This window comes from Balaenoptera physalus, assembly GCF_965194825.1.
Source record: "Balaenoptera physalus genome assembly, chromosome: 9".
Lineage (NCBI taxonomy): Eukaryota > Metazoa > Chordata > Mammalia > Artiodactyla > Balaenopteridae > Balaenoptera > Balaenoptera physalus.
This window is the reverse complement of record NC_138888.1, coordinates 70682205-70700292: the sequence shown is the minus strand read 5'-3', so window position 1 is coordinate 70700292 and position 18088 is coordinate 70682205. Positions and strand designations below refer to the sequence as shown.

The following is an 18088-nucleotide window of genomic DNA, read 5'->3' as shown; positions in this document are numbered from 1 at the left end:
GAGGCTTGTTAGCTTGAGTCTGAGCTCTTTAAAAAAGAGTGCCATGGTTGATTAGCAATATCTGGCAGGATGGAGAAGTGACAGCATAAATGTTATATCAATTCTCCCACCTTAAAGTCAGAATGACCATACCAATGTCTTCTTAGGTCAGTCTCCCAAGGCAATAGAAATAAAAGCAAAAATAAACAAATGTGACCTAATCAAACTGACAAGCTCCTGTGCAGCAAAGGAAACTATAAACAAAACAAGAAGACAACCTATGGACTGGGAGAAAATATTTGCAAATGATGCAACTGACAAGGGCTTAATTTCCAAAATATACAAACAGCTCATACAACTCAATAACAAAAAAACAAACAACCCAATCGAAAAGTGAGCAGAAGACTTAAATAGACATTTCTCCAAAGAAGACATACAGGTGGCCAACAGGCACATGAAAAGATGCTCATCATCGTTAATTATTAGAGAAATGCAAATCAAAACTACAATGAGGTACCACCTCACACTGGTCAGAATGGCCATCATCAAAAAGTCTACAAATAACAAATGTTGGAGAGGGAAAAGGGACCTCCTACACTGCTAGTGGAAATGTAAGCTGGTACAGCCACTATGGAAAACAGTATGGAGGTTCCTCAAAAAACTAAAAATAGAGTTGCCATATGACCCAGCTATCCCACTCCTGGGCAAATACCCAGACAAAACTATAATTTGAAAAGATACATGCACCCCGTGTTCATAGCAGCACTATTTACAATAGCCGAGACATGGAAACAACCTAAATGTCCATCGACGGATGAATGGATAAAGAAGATGTGGTGTGTGTGTGTGTGTGTATTATATATATTTATATATATATATATATTTATATATATTTATATATATATTTATATATATATTTATATATATATATATATACAATGGAATATTACTCAGCCATAAAAAAGAATGAAATAATGCCATCTGCAGCAACACAGATGGATCTAGAGATTATCATACTAAGCAAAGTAAGTCAGAAAGAAAAAGACAAACACCATATGATATCACTTATATGTGGAATCTAAAATATGACACAAATGAACATTTCTACAAAGCAGAAACAGACTCACAAATGAAGAGAACAGACTTGTGGTTGCCAAGAAGCAGGGTGAGGGGTTGGGGGAGGGAAGGATTTGGACTTGGGATTAGCAAATACAAACTAGTATACATAGGATGGATAAACAACAAGGTCCTACTGTATAGCACAGGGAACTATATTCAATATCCTGTGATAAACCAGAATAGAAAAGAATATAAGAAAGAATATATATATGTATAACAACTGAGTCACTTTGCTGTACAGCAAAAATTAACACAACATGGTAAATCAGCTACACTTCAATAAAAAAATTTTTTATAAGTCAGAATGACCTAATCAAACTACTTTATTTGAAGGTTATTTGGCTATCTGACCTTTAGTTCCTAGAACTCTGAATGTAGGTACATTCCAAGGAGCACACATTTTTAAAGGAAATATGCATGAGTCTTACCATATCATACACATGATATCATAAGTAACCGTAGGGGCCGGAGTCAAGATGGTGGTGTGCGAAGATGCCCGAGTTAGCATCTCCCCACAACTAGGGCACCTGCTGGCCACTGGTGGGGGACACTGATGCCCAAGGAGACGGGAAGAACCCCAAGTGAAGCGGTAGGACATGGGGGTACTGAGGGGAGAGGAGAAGTGGAGGTCAGACAGGATCAGCGCCCCTGAGCCCAGGGAGATGAGGAGAGGCAGGTGGGAGGGGCCCTCTGGGAGGAGTAAGAGAGGAGTGGAGGGCATTTGACCCGCCCACTCAGGCCCAGGGAGCTTGCTGAGCTCCCAGGCCAGTCCCCTTGCTTCCAAGGCCACCCCCTCCCAACGGCTGCATTGGTCCTGGGGGCATAGGAGGGAGGCTGGGGAGATCAGGAGAGGCAGGCAGGAGAGGCCCTTTGAGAGGAGTGCATTTGCCTGGCCCACTCGAGCACAGGAAGCCTGCTGGGCTCCCAGGTGAGGTCCCCCGCCCTCTGAGACCAGGGTGGGGGGCATGCCTGGGCCCCTTCTGTTCAGTTGAGCCTAAGCTCCACCCCCCCATAGCCCTCAGGGCCTTTTCCAGCCCTGTGGGTCCTGAGTATTGGCCCCACCTACCACCAAAACCTCGCCCTTGCTTAGGACCTGCCCTCCACAGCCAAGGCCTTTCCCCACTTTTCTATTTTTCCTTTTCTCTCCTCTTTTTTACTGTTGTGGTACTGTTGTACCTTCTGGTTGTTGATTTATCTATATTTTAATTTTTATATTCTTTCTAACATATCTGCTAGTCTCCTAGTCTAATTTTATTTTTTACTTTGTTATTGTTCTCTCTCTTTTTTTTTTTTTTTTTGCCACGCCACGCAGCTTGCAGGATCTTGGTTCACAAGCTGGGAGTCAGGCCAAAGCTCCTGCAGTGGGACCTCCAAGTCCAAACCACTGGACTAACAGAGAACCTCAGACCCCAAGGAATATTCATTGGAGTGAGGTCTCACGAAGGTCCTCATCTCAGCACCAAGACCCAGCTCTACCAAACAGCCTACAAACTCCAGTGTTGGAATCCTCAGGCCAAACGGCCAATAGATAGGAACACAATCCCACTCAAAAAAAACAGACAGCAAAAAAATACGTCACAGGTGAAGGAGCAAGGTAAAAACCTACAAGACCAAATAAATGAAGAGGAAATAGGCAATCTACCTGAAAAAGAATTCAGAGTAATGATAGTAAAGATGATCCAGAATCTTGGAAATAAAATGGAGGCACGGATTGAGAAAACACATGAAATGTTTAACAAAGATCTAGAAGAACTAAAGAACAAACAGAGAAGAACAACACAATAACTGAAATGAAAAATACACTAGAAGGAATCAATAAAAGAATAACTGAGGCAGAAGAACGAATAAGTGAGGCAGAAGACAAAATGGTGGAAATAACTGCCAAGGAGCAGAATAAAGAAAAAACAATGAAGAGAACTGAAGACAATCTCAGAGACCTCTGGGACAACACTAAATGCACCAACATTTGAATCACAGGGGTCCCAGAAGAAGCAGGGAAAAAGAAAGGGTCTGAGAAAATATTTGAAGAGATTATAGTGGAAAACTTCCCTAACATGGGAAAGGAAATAGTCACCCAAGTCCAGAAAGCACAGAGAGTCCCATACAGAATAAACCCTAGAAAAAACACACCAAGACACATATTAATCAAACTAACAAAAATTAAATTCAAAGCAAAAATATTAAAAGCAGCCAGGGAAAAACAAAAAATAACATACAAAGGAATCCCCCTAAGGTTATCAACTGATTTCTCAGCAGAAGCTCTGCAGGCCAAAAGGGAGTGGCAGGATATACCTAAAGTGATTAAAGAGAAAAACCTACAACCAAGATTACTCTACCCAGCAAGGATCTCATTCAGATTCGACAGAGAAATCAAAAGCTTTACAGACAAGCAAAAGCTAAGAGAATTCAGCACCACCAAACCAGCTTTACAACAAATGCTAAAGAAACTTCTCTAGGCAGGAAACACAAGAGAAGAAAAAGACCCACAAGAACAAACCCAAAACAATTAAGAAAATGGTAATAGAAACATACATATTGATAATAACGTTGAATGTAAATGGATTAAATGTCCCAACTAAAAGACACAGGCTTGCTAAATGGATACAAAAACAAGACCCATATATATGCTGTCAACCAGAGACCCACTTCAGAAGTAGGGACGCAAACAGACTGAAAGTGAAGGGATGGAAAAAGATATTCCATGCAAATGGAAATCAAAAGAAAGCTGGAGTAGCAATATTCATATCAGATAAAATAGACTTTAAAATAAGACTGTTACAAGACATAAGGAGGGACACTACATAATGATCAAAGGATCAATCGAAGAAGAAGATATAAAAATTATAAATGTTTATGCACCCAACATAGGAGCACCTCAATACATAAGGCAAATGCTAACAGCCATGAAAGGAGAAATCAACAGTAACACAATAAGAGTAGGGGACTTTAACACCCCACTTACACCAATGGACAGATCATCCAAAATGAAAATGCATAAGGAAACACAAGCTTTAAATCACACAATAGACCAGATAGATTTAATTGATATTTATAGAACATTCCATCCAAAAGTGGCAGAATACACTTTCTTCTCAAGTGCACACAGAACATTCTCCAGGATAGATCACATCCTGCATCACAAATCAAGCCTCGGAAAATTCAAGAGAATTGAAATTGTATCAAGCATCTCACAATGCTATGAGACTGGAAATCAATTACAGGAAAAAAATTGTAAAAAACCCAAATATATGGAGGTTAAATAGTGCACTACTAAATAACCAAGAGATCACTAAAGAAATCAAGGAAGAAATAAAAAGATACATAGAAACAAGTGACAATGAAAACACGATGACCCAAAACCTATGGGATGAAGCAAAAGCAGTTCTAAGAGGGAAGTTTATAGCAATTCAATCTCACCTCAAGAAACAAGAAAAATCTCAAATAAACAATCTAACCCTACACTTAAAACAACTAGAGAAAGAAGAACAGAGATAACCCAAAATCAGTAGAAGGGAAGAAATCATAAAGATCAGAGTAGAAATAAATGAAATAGAAATGAAGAAAACAATAGCAAAGATCAATAAAATGAAAAGATGGTTCTTTGAGAAGATAAACAAAATTGATAAACCATTAGCCAGACTCATCAAGCAAAAAAAGGGAGATGACGCAAATCAATAAAATTAGAAATGAAAAAGTAGAAGTCACAACTGACACCACAGAAATACAAAGGATTATAAGAGACTACTACAAACAACTATATGCCAATAAAATGAACAACCATGAAGAAATGGACAAAATCTTGGAAAGGTACAATTTTCCAAGACTGAAACATGAAGAATTAGAAAATATAAACAGACCTATCACAAGTAGTGAACTTGAAACACTAATTAAAAATCTTCCAACAAACAAAAGTCCAGGATCAGATAGCTTCACAGGCGAATTCTATCAAACATTTAGAGAAGAGCTAACACCAATCCTTCTCAAACTTTTCCAAAAAATTGCAGAGGGAGGGACACTCCTAAATTCATTCTACAAAGCCACCATCACCCTGATACCAAAACCAGAAAAAATATCACAAAAAAAGAGAAAATTATAGACCAATATCACTGATGAACACAGATGCAAAAGTCTTGAACAAAATACTAGCAAACAGAATCCAACAACACATTAAAAGGATCATACACCATGATCAAGTGGGATTTATCCCAGGGATGCAAGGATTCTTCAATATACACAAATCAATCAATGTGATACACCACATTAACAAATTAAGTAATAAAAACCATATGATCATCTCAGTAGATGCAGAAAAAACTTTTGACAAAATTCAACACCGATTTATGACAAAAACTTTCCAGAAAATGGGCATAGAGGGAACCTACCTCAACGTAATAAAGGCCATATACGACAAACCCACAGCAAGCACCATACTCAGTGGTGAAAAACTGAAAGCATTTCCACTAAGATCAGGAACAAGACAAGGATGTCCACTCTCGCCACTCTTATTCAACACAGTTTTGGAAGTCCTAGCCACAGCAATCAGAGAAGAAAAAGAAATTAAAGGAATCAAATTGGAAAAGAAAAAGTAAAAGTGTCACAGATTTGCAAATGACATGATACTATACATAGAAAATCCTAAAGATGCCACCAGAAAACTACTAGAACTAATCAATGAATTTGGTCAGGTTGCAGAATACAAAATTAATGCACAGAAATCTCTGGCATTCCTATACACCAACAATGAAAAATCAGAAAGACAAATTAAGGAAACACTCCCATTTACCATCACAACATAAAGAATAAAATACCTAGGAATAAACCTACCTAAGGAGGCGAAAGACTTGTACTCAGAAAACTATAAAACACTGATGAAAGAAATCAAAGTTGACATAAACAGATGGAGAAATATACCATGTTCTTGGATTGGAAGAATCAATATTGTGAAAATGACTATACTGCCCAAAGCAATGTACAGATTCAATGCAATCCCTATCAAACTACCAATGGCATTCTTCACAGAATTAGAACAAAAAATTTTACAATTCATATGGAAACACAAAAGACCCCAAATAGCCAAAGCAATCTTGAGAAAAAAAAAATGGAGTTGGAGGAATCAGGCTCCCTGACTTCAAACTATACCACAAATCTACAGTAATCAAGACAGTATGGTACTGGCACAAAAACAGAAATATAGATCAGTGGTACAGGATAGAATGCCCAGAGACAAACCCACGCACATATGGCCACCTAATTTACAACAAAGGAGGCAAGAACATACAATGGAGAAAAGACAGCCTCTTCAAGAAGTGGTGCTGGGAAAACTGGACAGCTACATGTAAAAGAATGAAATTAGAACACTACCCAACACCAGACACAAAAATAAACTCCAAATGGATTAAAGACCTAAATGTAAGACCAGACACTATAAAACTCTTAGAGGAAAACATAGGAAAAACACTCTTTGACATAAACCACAGCAAGATCTTTTTTGACCCACCTCTTAGAGTAATGGAAATAAAAACAAAAATAAACAAATAGAACTTAATTAAACTTTTTTTGCAAAGCAAAGGAAACCATAAACAAGACAAAAAGACAACCCTCAGAATGGGAGAAAATATTTACAAATGAAAAAACAAACAAAGGATTAATCTCCAAAATACACAAACAGCTCATAGAGCTCAATATCAAAAAATCAAACAATCCAGTTAAAAAATGGGTGGAAGACCTAAATAGATATTTCACCAAGGAAGACATACAGATGGCCAAGAGGCACATGAAAAGATGCTCAACATCACTAATTACTAGAGAAATGCAAATCAAAACTACAATGAGATATCACCTCACGTTGGTCAGAATGGCCATTATCAAAAAATCTAGAAACAATAAATGTTGGAAAGGGTGTGGTGAAAAGGGAACCCTCCTGCACTGTTGGTGGGAATGTAAATTGATACAACCACTATGGAAAACAGTATGGAGGTTCCTAAGAAAACTAAAAATAGAACTACCATATGACCCAGCAATCCCACTACTGGGCATATACCCTGAGAAAACCATAATTCAAAAAGAGACATGCACCACAGTGTTCATTGCAGCACTATTTTCAATAGCCAGGACATGGAAGCAACCTAAGTGTCCATCAACAGATGAATGGATAAAGAAGATGTGGCACATACATACGATGGAATATTACTCAGCCATTAAAAGAAACGAAATTGAGTTATTTGTAGTGTGGTGGATGGACCTAGAGTCTGTCATACAGAGTGAAGTAAGTCAGAAAGAGAAAAACGAATACCGTATGCTAATGCATATATATGGAACCAAAAAAAAAAAAAAAGTGGTACTGATGAACCTAGTTGCAGGGCAGGAATAAAGATGTAGACATAGAGAATGGACTTGAGGACATGGGGGGGAGGGGAAGCTGGGGCGAAGCGAGAGTAGCATCAACATATATACACTACCGAATGTAAAATTCCCTAGTGGGAAGCAGCAGCATAGCACAGGGAGATCAGCTCAGTGCTTTGGGATGACCTAGAGAGGTGGGATAGGGAGGGTGGGAGGGAGGCTCAAGAGGGAGGGGATATGGGGACATATGTATGCATATGGCTGATTCACTTTGGTGTACAACAGAAACTAACACAGTATTGTGAAGCAATTATACTCCAATAAAGATCTATTTTAAAAAATAATTTCACTGGTGTATAACATACATATAATTAGATGCACATATTTTAACTATACTATTCAATAGGCTTTGATAAATGTTTACACCTGTGTAAGTCTCATTACAATCAAGATATAGGATATTTTCATTACCCCTCCAAAGGTTTCTTCTTTGCCCTTTCCCAGTCCATTTCCAACCCTACCCCAACTCCCAGCAACCACTGATCCTCTTTCTATCACTATATATGTGAATTGTCCCTTCCAGATTTTCATATAAAAAGAATCAGATGTTATGTATGCTTTTGGTCTGGCTTCCTTCAAGCAGCATCTTTTTGAGATTTATCCAGGTTGTTTAATGTATCAGTAGTTCATGTCTTTGCATTGTTGAATATTATTCTATTGTATAAATACAATATAATCTGTTTATGCACTCACCTGCTGTATATTTGGATTGTTTCTGGTTTGAGGCTATTAAGAATTAAATTGCTATTAACATTTTCGTACAAAAAAAATAAGTAAATTTAAACAAATTTTCCCACATGAGAATAAAGTACAATGTATTTATCAATCAGTAAAGACAAATGGTATGTATTCATTCACTTATTACTAAATAGGCTTAGAAGAGAGTGCACGTGCTTTATTAAATGAAATGAATTAATTTTAGTAGGGTTGGAAGATAAAGTGCAAGGAAGTGAGGAGTAAAGAGAAACCTGGACCAATTAGCAGAGACTATGTCATGAAGGACCTTGTAAGCCACAGGACGATTCATAAGGCAATGGAAGCCATCAATTTTCGACTTCCTACGTGATCAGATTTACATTGTAGAAAGCTCCCTCTAGTGGCAGTGCTGAGCATAGACAGATTAAAGGGCAGTAAGAAGCACTTGGGAGGCTTGAGGTATTCTAGGTGAAAGATAACATTGAGCTGAAATAATAGTATTTGCCGTGGGAATAAAGAGAAGTGGAAAGACTCAAGATTGTAGGAGTTGAAATCTCCCAGACTTGATAATTTGTTAGATGTAGGCAGAGGAATGCCTGGCAGAGTCACAAACCGGGGAATAAAAGAAAAGAACAGGCTTGGAGTAGAAGACAAAGAGCTCAGATTTGGACATACAGAGATTGAGCCAGTTAGACATAAAGGTCTATGGCTCTGAAGAGAGGTCAAGGCCAGCCTATAAACTGGCCTATAAGCCTATAAGCACAGCCTACCATCACTACTTTCTCATTATTTTTAGCCCCTCCTCATCCAGTCTGAAGTCCCAGGACCATCGCTTGAGCCACATTTTGCTGGAATCCTCAAGTAAATGGACTTACCCTAGGGAAGGACATGTGTTCCTCTGAGACAGTGAGGACAGATATAAGGGTCAATTCGGGTGCAGAGTCACAGCAAATGGAGATGTAAAGTTGATCTCTTAGAGTCTCATATTATTTGGGGTAAAATAAATGTTTACAAAAAATAAACACTTAAACTATGTGTTTAATTTTAAGAGAATCTATATAGTAATTTATATACTGGTTAATTAGAGATAGATTGAGAGATCATAGTAATTTTATAATGGGTGAAATCAACACATTACGAAGAATACAGTTTAGAAATGTATGTGAACAAGTACACAAATTTTCTATAACAAGCACTTTAACAGAGGTAGTTCTCCTTAACAAGCGTTTTTAGTTTCCAGGTTGTAAGTCAACATCCACAAAACAAACATTTCTCAGCAAAGTGCTACTTAGTGCTTGTAATCTCAAACTCCCATTATGTTTTCTAACCAAGTCTGAATTAAAGAAAATGGGGCTTTCCCCTAAAAAGAATCAGGGGTCCCTGGAGAAACAGCTGATTTCAGGACTAGAGCAGGGAAAGTACAAGATGAACCTAGAAAATCTTGGATCAGATAGTAGGGAAGTGCTGAAAAAATGAGAGGGCCATATGCCAGAAGAAGTCAGGAACTAGACCAAAGAAGCATCCTTAGGCTGAATCTGGGATAACTTGAGCATTAAAATTAATAATGATAGAAATGGATTATTACTCACTGAATTTAGAAAAAATCATGAGTCCATACTAATGCTAAATAAATAAAGGGGAAGAGGGGAGGTGTTATGAGTTGAACTGTGTCCCATCACCCCAAAAAAATCATACGTCCTAACCCCCAGTATCTCAGAGTATGCTCCTATTTGGAGATAGAGTTTTTGCAGAGGTAATCAAGTGAAAGTGAAGTCATTAGGGAGGGCATTAATCCACAATGACTAGTGTTCTTATGCAAAGGGGATATTTGGAAGTAAAGACATGCATAGAGAGAAAAAAATGTAGAGACATAGAGAGAAGACAGTCATCTACAAGCCAAAGAGAAGCCTGGAATACATCCTTCCCTCATAGCCCTCAGAAGGAACTAACCCTACTGACACCGTGATCTCAGACTTGTAGCCGTCACAACTGTGAGACAATAAATTTCTGTCGTTTGCATCACTCAGTTTATGGTACTTTGTTACAGCAGCTTTAGCAAACTAATACAGGAGGAAAAGCTCTTTCTTATAGTAAATATAAAAGGAATAATAGAATTAGAAAATCACCATTATATAATCATCATAATATAATTGATTCAGGCAAGAACCATTAGTAGATGGTAAAATGCATTGGGCAAAAGGGTAATTAGGACAAAATATTTACAGTTTCAAGGGATTCTCTTCACAGATCATTTAATAATTGCAGAAATGGTAACTTAAAAAGGAGAAAGCTGGTGGAAACAACCTTAACGAAATTTATCAAGTTATTATCACCAGTAAATGGCACAAAATGACATCATGTGTAACTTGAATCTAATCATGAAGAAACATCATAGACACCCAAATTAACATTTTATAAAACAACTGACCTGTACCTCTTCAAAAATATCAATGTCATGAAAGTCCAAAACGGCTATTCCAAACTAAATGAGATAAAGGAGAAAACTAAATATCATGCAACACATGCTCCTAGATTTAAACCTGGATCAGAAAAATACATAAACTGACTCTTAAATAATTCAGCAAAAATAAAAATAATAATAGAGGTATGTATTGTATGTGTAAAAAAATAAGGAGTTCCTTATAATATTTCTGCAATTCTTCTATAAGCTTGAATATTTTTCAAAGTAAAATCTTAACAAAGAGAAAATAGGGCTTAAAAACCAGAAGTATCCATTCAAAGTACACCTTAAATTCATACCAAAAATTAAACTCTTAAGTAATCATATTTATACAAAGTCCATTCTTTTTATCAGAGAACAATATTTTTCAACAAAATTTTATAATCAGTTGAGTATTTTAATTATTTATTTGATATTTACTTTCTCCAGAACCCTGAACAATATTATTATATTTGCACAAATCATACTTTTAAAACTATAACCCTCACAGAGCTGTTAGATGATAAAGATCACTTATTTCTGCTAAAAAAGGAGACATAAAGGGAAAAAAGAGTTAACAAAACCTTTAGTTTCCCAGAAAAAAAAAAAACTCGTAATTTATATAGCATAATTTGTTGTTTCTTAAATTACCTCTTCATATTAGTTCTCAATATTTATAATTTATATGGCCATTATGCAAACACATATATGATAGGCAGATATTTCAGATTCAATTCAATCCTCCAAATTCAATCCATTTTTTGCACTCAAAAACACCATTCAGACTCAAACAATAGAAGAAAAGTACATAATCCTAAAGCAAAGAAAGTTCTTTCCTGGTGAAAACATACGGCTTGAGATCACTCAGTCCAATAACATATGTTAGAAACCCAAGGCAGATATAATTTTTTAATTATAAATTAATTATAAATATATATTTTATTTATAATTGTTATATAGAATATACATAAGCTCATATATTATATAATATTTTATTTTTATTTATAATTTATAAATAGAAACTAAAATTTTAAATTTTTAAAATAACCATTTATTTTACATATATTTTGACTTTTTTTTCCGTTGCAGGTAATTATGAGCAAGAATTGGTGCCAAAAGTAAGTTGAGACTGTCATCAATTTTGAAATAGGGTAACCTATAACTCCTTTCTCAACACTCTACGGTTATGCTAATTCAGTATTTCCTTGTGGTAACTCTTCTGCTTTCTGATACATGGTTATCAGAATTAAGCTCTTAATGTGGCAGGATCTAAGTTATTGTTAGTCTCTCAATTTTGGCCCATGCTTTGACCAGTGGAAATCTCAAACAATACTTCATAGACCACCAGCCTATAAAATTACCAAAAAGTAACAGAGCAATATTTCTCTGATTCAGTTGCCTCCTACAGAATTCAGGTAACTCAGACCCTAAGTCCTCTCCCCCAAGGAGAGAAACCCCTCTCTCAGCAAGGAGAAAAATCCCTGGAAGAAGTCTTCCTCCTCACTTCCATGTCTCTCCTCGCTCCTGGGTATGCAATCTTTCTCAATGTATCTGAGAAACAAGATGCTTCCAACGCCCATTAAATCCTAGCTCACTGAGGATGCCAGCTTGGTGCCCAAACAACTGCTCAGGACTGCTTTGACATGTGCTTTTCTTGTCCATGTCAAATCTCAAAGCAGCACTGTTGTGTGTCCTGTTATTTTTTTGTTTTTTATTTTTTGTTTTCTTGGTCACACCATGGGGCTTGTGGAATCTTAGTTCTCTGACCAGGGATCAAACCCAGGGCCCTGGCAGTGACAGCGATGAGTCCTAACCACTGGACTGCCAGGGAATTCCTTCCTGTTAATTTTAAATGGAAGCTCTTACGACACACACCTTAACTTATTCCTCTCTCTAGTACAGTTCCCTCTTAACACTTGTCCAAAGGCAACTGGGCCAGAAGCCTGAAGATTATCACATCTGGGTGCAACCATGTGCATTCTCTACCCCACTCCCACCTAGGTTATAATTTGTGGAGCATAATGTCATAAAGGGAAGAGCGTATAGAGAGAATGTTCCAAAAATCTGCAGAAGGGTCCACTCAAATCTTTGACTGAATTCTCATCTATCCATGAATGTACTGAAACTCTATGAGGCTGATTAAGAACCTCCAGAAAACAGAAGACTGAACAATTACCAAAGCTCACACAAGGCTGGGAATAGTTCATATTACCAGGGTTCAGAGGCTTTTCAACACATAGGTCATTGGGTAGAGTCTATAGAAGGGTATTGCCTTAACAAATTAGCCCCTAAAAGGCTATTCTGAGCCTACCCTAACAAATTTTAAAATCAACCCTTGCAAGAATCCGATTAATCCCAAGCAACTAAACTGTGTACCACAACAAAGCCCAATATTCCTTAAGAGAATACAATACAACTCAACACCTAAAAAGTAAAATTACAATGTCTAGCATCCAATCAAAAATTGCTAAGCATTCGGGGGCTTCCCTGGTGGTGCAGTGGTTGAGAGTCTGCCTGCCAATGCAGGGGATACGGGTTCGAGCCCTGGTCTGGGAAGATACCACATGCCGCGGAGCAACTGGGCCCGTGAGCCACAATTACTGAGCCTGCGCGCCTGGAGCCTGTGCTCCGCAACAAGAGAGGCCACGATAGTGAGAGGCCCGCACAGTGCGAAGAAGAGTGGCCCCCACTTGCCACAGCTAGAGAAAGCCCTCGCACAGAAACGAAGACCCAACACAGCCATAAATAAATAAATTTAATACTTGCTACTTTAACTAGCTCCTCTGACATCTCTCTGTATTCACTATTTAAAAAAAAATTGCTAAGCATTCAAAGAAGTAGAAATATATAACCCATAACCAAAAAAAAAAGGTAACTCAATCAATAGAAACAGATGCATAAATGACAAAGATAATGGAACTAGCAAGCATGAGCATAAAGAGGAAAGAAATAAAAGATATTAAAAAAAGACACAAATGGAACTTCTAGAAATGAAATGTATAATATCTTAAATGAAAAATATTCTGAGTGGGATTAACAGCAGGTTAGACAATGAAAAAGGAAAAATAAGTAAATTTGAAGACCTGGAAACAGAAACTATCCAAAATGAAACACAAAGAGAACAGGGACTGAAAATAAATTGAGCATCAGTGAACTGTGGGACAGTATCAAATGATCTAACATACATCTTAATTATAGTCCCAGAGATGAGAAAGTAAGTCTTAAAGAAATAATGGTTGAACATTTTTCAAGTTTGATGAAAACTATAGACCCTCAGTTCTAAGAATAAGGATCAACGAACCGCAAGCAGAGTCAACCTAAACAAAATCACACCAGGGAATTCCCTGGCTGTCCAGTGGCTAGGACTCCGCACTTCCACTGCAGGGGGCACAGGTTCAATCCCTGGTCAGGGAACTAAGATCCCGCATGCCATGTGGTGCAGTCAAAAAAAAAACATAAATAAAATCACACCAAGGAACATCGTAACCCGATTGCTAAAACCCAACAATAAAGAGAAACATTTAAAAGCAACTAGAGGAAAATGAAAGTACAGCTGACCCTTGAATAATGCAGGGATTAGGGGCAGCAACCCCCCCACATAGTCAAAAAATCCATGTATAATTTTACAGTCGACCCTCCATATCATCAGTTCCACATCCACATATTCAACCAACTGTGGATCGTGTAGTACTGTGGTACTTATTTATTGAAAAAAAAAAATCCATCTACAATTAGGCCCATGCAGTTCAAACCCATGTTGTTCAAGAGGATGTAGAAAGGAACAAAAATAAGAATGATAACAGAATTCTCATCTGCAGCTGTACAAGCTGAAAAACAGTAAAGCAACATTTTTCAAGTGCTGAAAAATCTTTTTAAACAAGCAGTTAAGCGGGAGCTTCAAGATGGCGGAAGAGTAGGACACGGAGATCACCTTCCTCCCCACAAATACATCAGAAATACATCTATATGTGGAACAACTCCTACAGAACACCTACTGAATGCTGGCAGAAGACCTCAGACCTCCCAAAAGGGAAGAAACTCCCCACGTACTTGGGTAGGACAAAAGAAAAAAGAAATAACAGAGACAAAAGAATAGGGACGGGACCTGCACCAGTGGGAGGGAGCTGTGAAGGAGGAAAGGTTTCCACACACTAGGAAGCCCCTTCACGGGTGGAGACTGCGGGTGGCAGAGGGGGGAAGCTTCGGAGCCACAGAGGAGAGCGCAGCAACAGGGGTGCAGAGGGCAAAGCGGAGAGATTCCCACACAGAGGATCGGTGCTGACCGGCACTCACCAGCCCGAGAGGCTTGTCTGCTCACCCGCCGGGGCGGGCGGGGCCTGGGAGCTGAGGCTCGGGCTTCGGTCGGATCGCAGGGAGAGGACTAGGGTGGGCTGCGTGAACACAGCCTGAAGGGGCTAGTGTGCCACAGCTAGCCGGGAGGGAGTCCGGGAAAAGGTCTGGAGCTGCCCAAGAGGCAAGAGACTTTTTCTTGCCTCTTCGTTTCCTGGTGCGCGAGGAGAGGGGATTAAGAGCGCCGCTTAAAGGAGCTCCAGAGACGGGCGCGAGCCGTGGTTATCAGCGCGGACCCCAGAGACGGGCATGAGATGCTAAGGCTGCTACTGCCACCACCAAGAAGCCTGTGAGCAAACACAGGTCACTATCCACACCGCCCCTCCCGGGAGCCTGTGCAGCCCGCCACTGCCAGGGACCCGTGATCCAGGGACAACTTCCCCGGGAGAACACACGGCACACCTGAGGCTGGTGCAAAGTCACACCGGCCTCTGCCGCCGCAGGCTGGCCCCCCATCCGTAACCCCTCCCTCCCCCCGGCCTCAGTGAGACAGAGCCCCCGAATGAGCTGCTCCTTTAACCCCATCCTGTCTGAGCGAAGAACAGACGCCCTCAGGTGACCTACATGCAAAGGCGCAGCCAAATCCAAAGCTGAACCCCAGGAGCTGTGCGAACAGAGAAGAGAAAGGGAAGTCTCTCCCACCAGCCTCAGGAGCAGCGGATTAAATCTCCACAATCAACTTGATGTACCCTGCATCTGTGGAATACCTGAATAGACAACGAATCATCCCAAATTGAGGAGGTGGACTTTGGCAGCAAGATATATATATATATATTTTTTTTTCCCTTTTTCCCTTTTTGTGAGTGTGTATATGTATGCTTCTGTGTGTGATTTTGTCTGTATAGCTTTGCTTTTACCATTTGTCCTAGCGTTCTGTCTGTCTCTTTTTTTTTTTAATATCTTTTAAAAAAATTTTTCTTAATAATTATTTTTCATTTTTTATTTTAATAACGTTAATTTATTTTATCTTCTTCTTTCTTTCTTTCTTTCTTCGTTTCTTCCTCCCTTTCTTTCCTTCCTTCCTTCCTTCCTTCTTTCTTTCTTTCTTACTTTCTTTTCTCCCTTTTATTCTGAGCCGTGTGAATGACAGGCTCTTGATGCTCCAGCCAGGTGTCACGGCTGTGCCTCTGAGGTGGGAGAGCCAAGTTCAGGACACTGGTCCACAAGAGACTGGTCCACTGGTCCAAAGACCTCCCAGCTCCACGTAGTGTCAAACAGAGAAAATCTCCCAGAGATCTCCATCTCAACGCCAAGACCCAGCTCCACTCAACGACCAGCAAGCTACAGTGCAGGACACCCTATGCGAAACAACTAGCAAGACAGGAACACAACCCCATCCATTTGCAGAGAGGCTGCCTAAAATCATAAGAAGGCCACAGACACCTCAAAACACACCACCAGACGTGGACCTGCCCACCAGAAAGGCAAGATCCAGCCTCATCCACCAGAACACAGGCACTAGTCCCCTCCACCAGGAAGCCTACACAACCCACTGAACCAACCTTAGCCACTGGGGACAGATACCAAAAACAACGGGAACAACGAACCTGCAGCCTGCGAAAAGGAGACCCCCAAACACAGTAAGTTAAGCAAAATGAGAAGAGAGAGAAACAAACAGCAGATGAAGGAGCAAGGCAAAAACCCACCAGACCTAACAAATGAAGAGGAAATAGGCAGTCTACCTGAAAAAGAATTCAGAATAATGATAGTAAAGATGATACAAAATCTTGGAAATATAATGGAGAAAATATAACAAACGTTTAACAAGGACCTAGAGGAACTAAAGAGCAAACAAACAGTGATGAATAACACAATAAATGAAATAAAAAATTCTCTAGAAGGGATCAATAGCAGAATAACTGAGGCAGAAGAACGGATAAGTGACCTGGAAGATAGAATAGTGGCAATAACTACTGCAGAGCAGAATAAAGAAAAGAGAATGAAAAGAATTGAGGACAGTCTCAGAGACCTCTGGGACAACATTAAATGCAGCAACATTCGAATTATAGGGGTCCAAGAAGAAGAAGAGAAAAAGAAAGGGTCTGAGAAAATATTTGAAGAGATTATAGTGGAAAACTTCCCTAATATGGGAAAGGAAATAGTTAGTCAAGTCCAGGAAGCACAGAGAGTCCCATATAGGATAAATCCAAGGAGAAACATGCCAAAACACATATTAATCAAACTATCAAAAATTAAATACAAAGAATAAATACTAAAAGCAGCAAGGGAAAAACAACAAATAACACACAAGGGAATCCCAATAGGGTTAACAGCTGATCTTTCAGCAGAAACTCTGCAAGCCCAAAGGGAATGGCAGGACATATTTAAAGTGATGAAGGAGAAAAACCTACAACCAAGATTACTCTACCCAGCAAGGATCTCATTCAGATTTGACTGAGAAATTAAAACCTTTACAGACAAGCAAAAGCTCAGAGAATTCAGCACCACCAAACCAGCTTTACAACAAATGCTAAAGGAACTTCTATAGGCAGGAAACACAGAGAGAAGGAAAAGACCTACAATAACAAACCCAAAACAATTAAGAAAATGGTAATAGGAACATACATATTGATAACTACCTTCAATGTAAATGGATTAAATGCTCCAGCCAAAAGACATAGACTGGCTGAATGGATACAAAAACAAGACCCATATATATGCTGTCTACAAGAGACCCACTTCAGACCTAGGGACACATACAGACTGAAAGTGAGGGGATGGGGAAAGATATTCCATGCAAATGGAAATCAAAAGAAAGTTGGAGTAGCAATTCTCATACCAGACAAAATAGACTTTAAAAAAAAGACTATTACAAGAGACAAAGAAGGACAGTACACAATGATCAAGGGATCAATCCAAGAAGAAGATATAACAATTGTAAACATTTATGCACCCAACATAGGAGCACCTCAATACATAAGGCAAATACTAACAGCCATAAAAGGGGAAATCGACAGTAACACAATCATAGTAGGGGACTTTAACACCCCACTTTCACCAATGGACAGATCAACCAAAATGAAAATAAATAAGGAAATACAAGCTTTAAATGATACATTAAACAAGATGGACTTAATTGATATTTATAGGACATTCCATCCA

General features: G+C 38.9%; 2 long non-coding RNA genes across 6 annotated transcripts in view; one reads left to right on the top strand and one right to left on the bottom strand.

Moving 5' to 3' along the window:
* Window positions 1–18018, top strand: part of LOC309666550 — a 50043-nt gene extending 32025 nt beyond the window's left edge. The window contains exon 2 of the long non-coding RNA XR_014267171.1: window positions 16359–18018. This is a non-coding gene — a long non-coding RNA (uncharacterized lncRNA). The remainder of the gene's footprint in view (window positions 1–16358) is intronic.
* Window positions 1–18088, bottom strand: part of LOC309666546 — a 198851-nt gene that overhangs the window by 159575 nt on the left and 21188 nt on the right. The gene's annotated exons all lie outside the window — the stretch shown is intronic.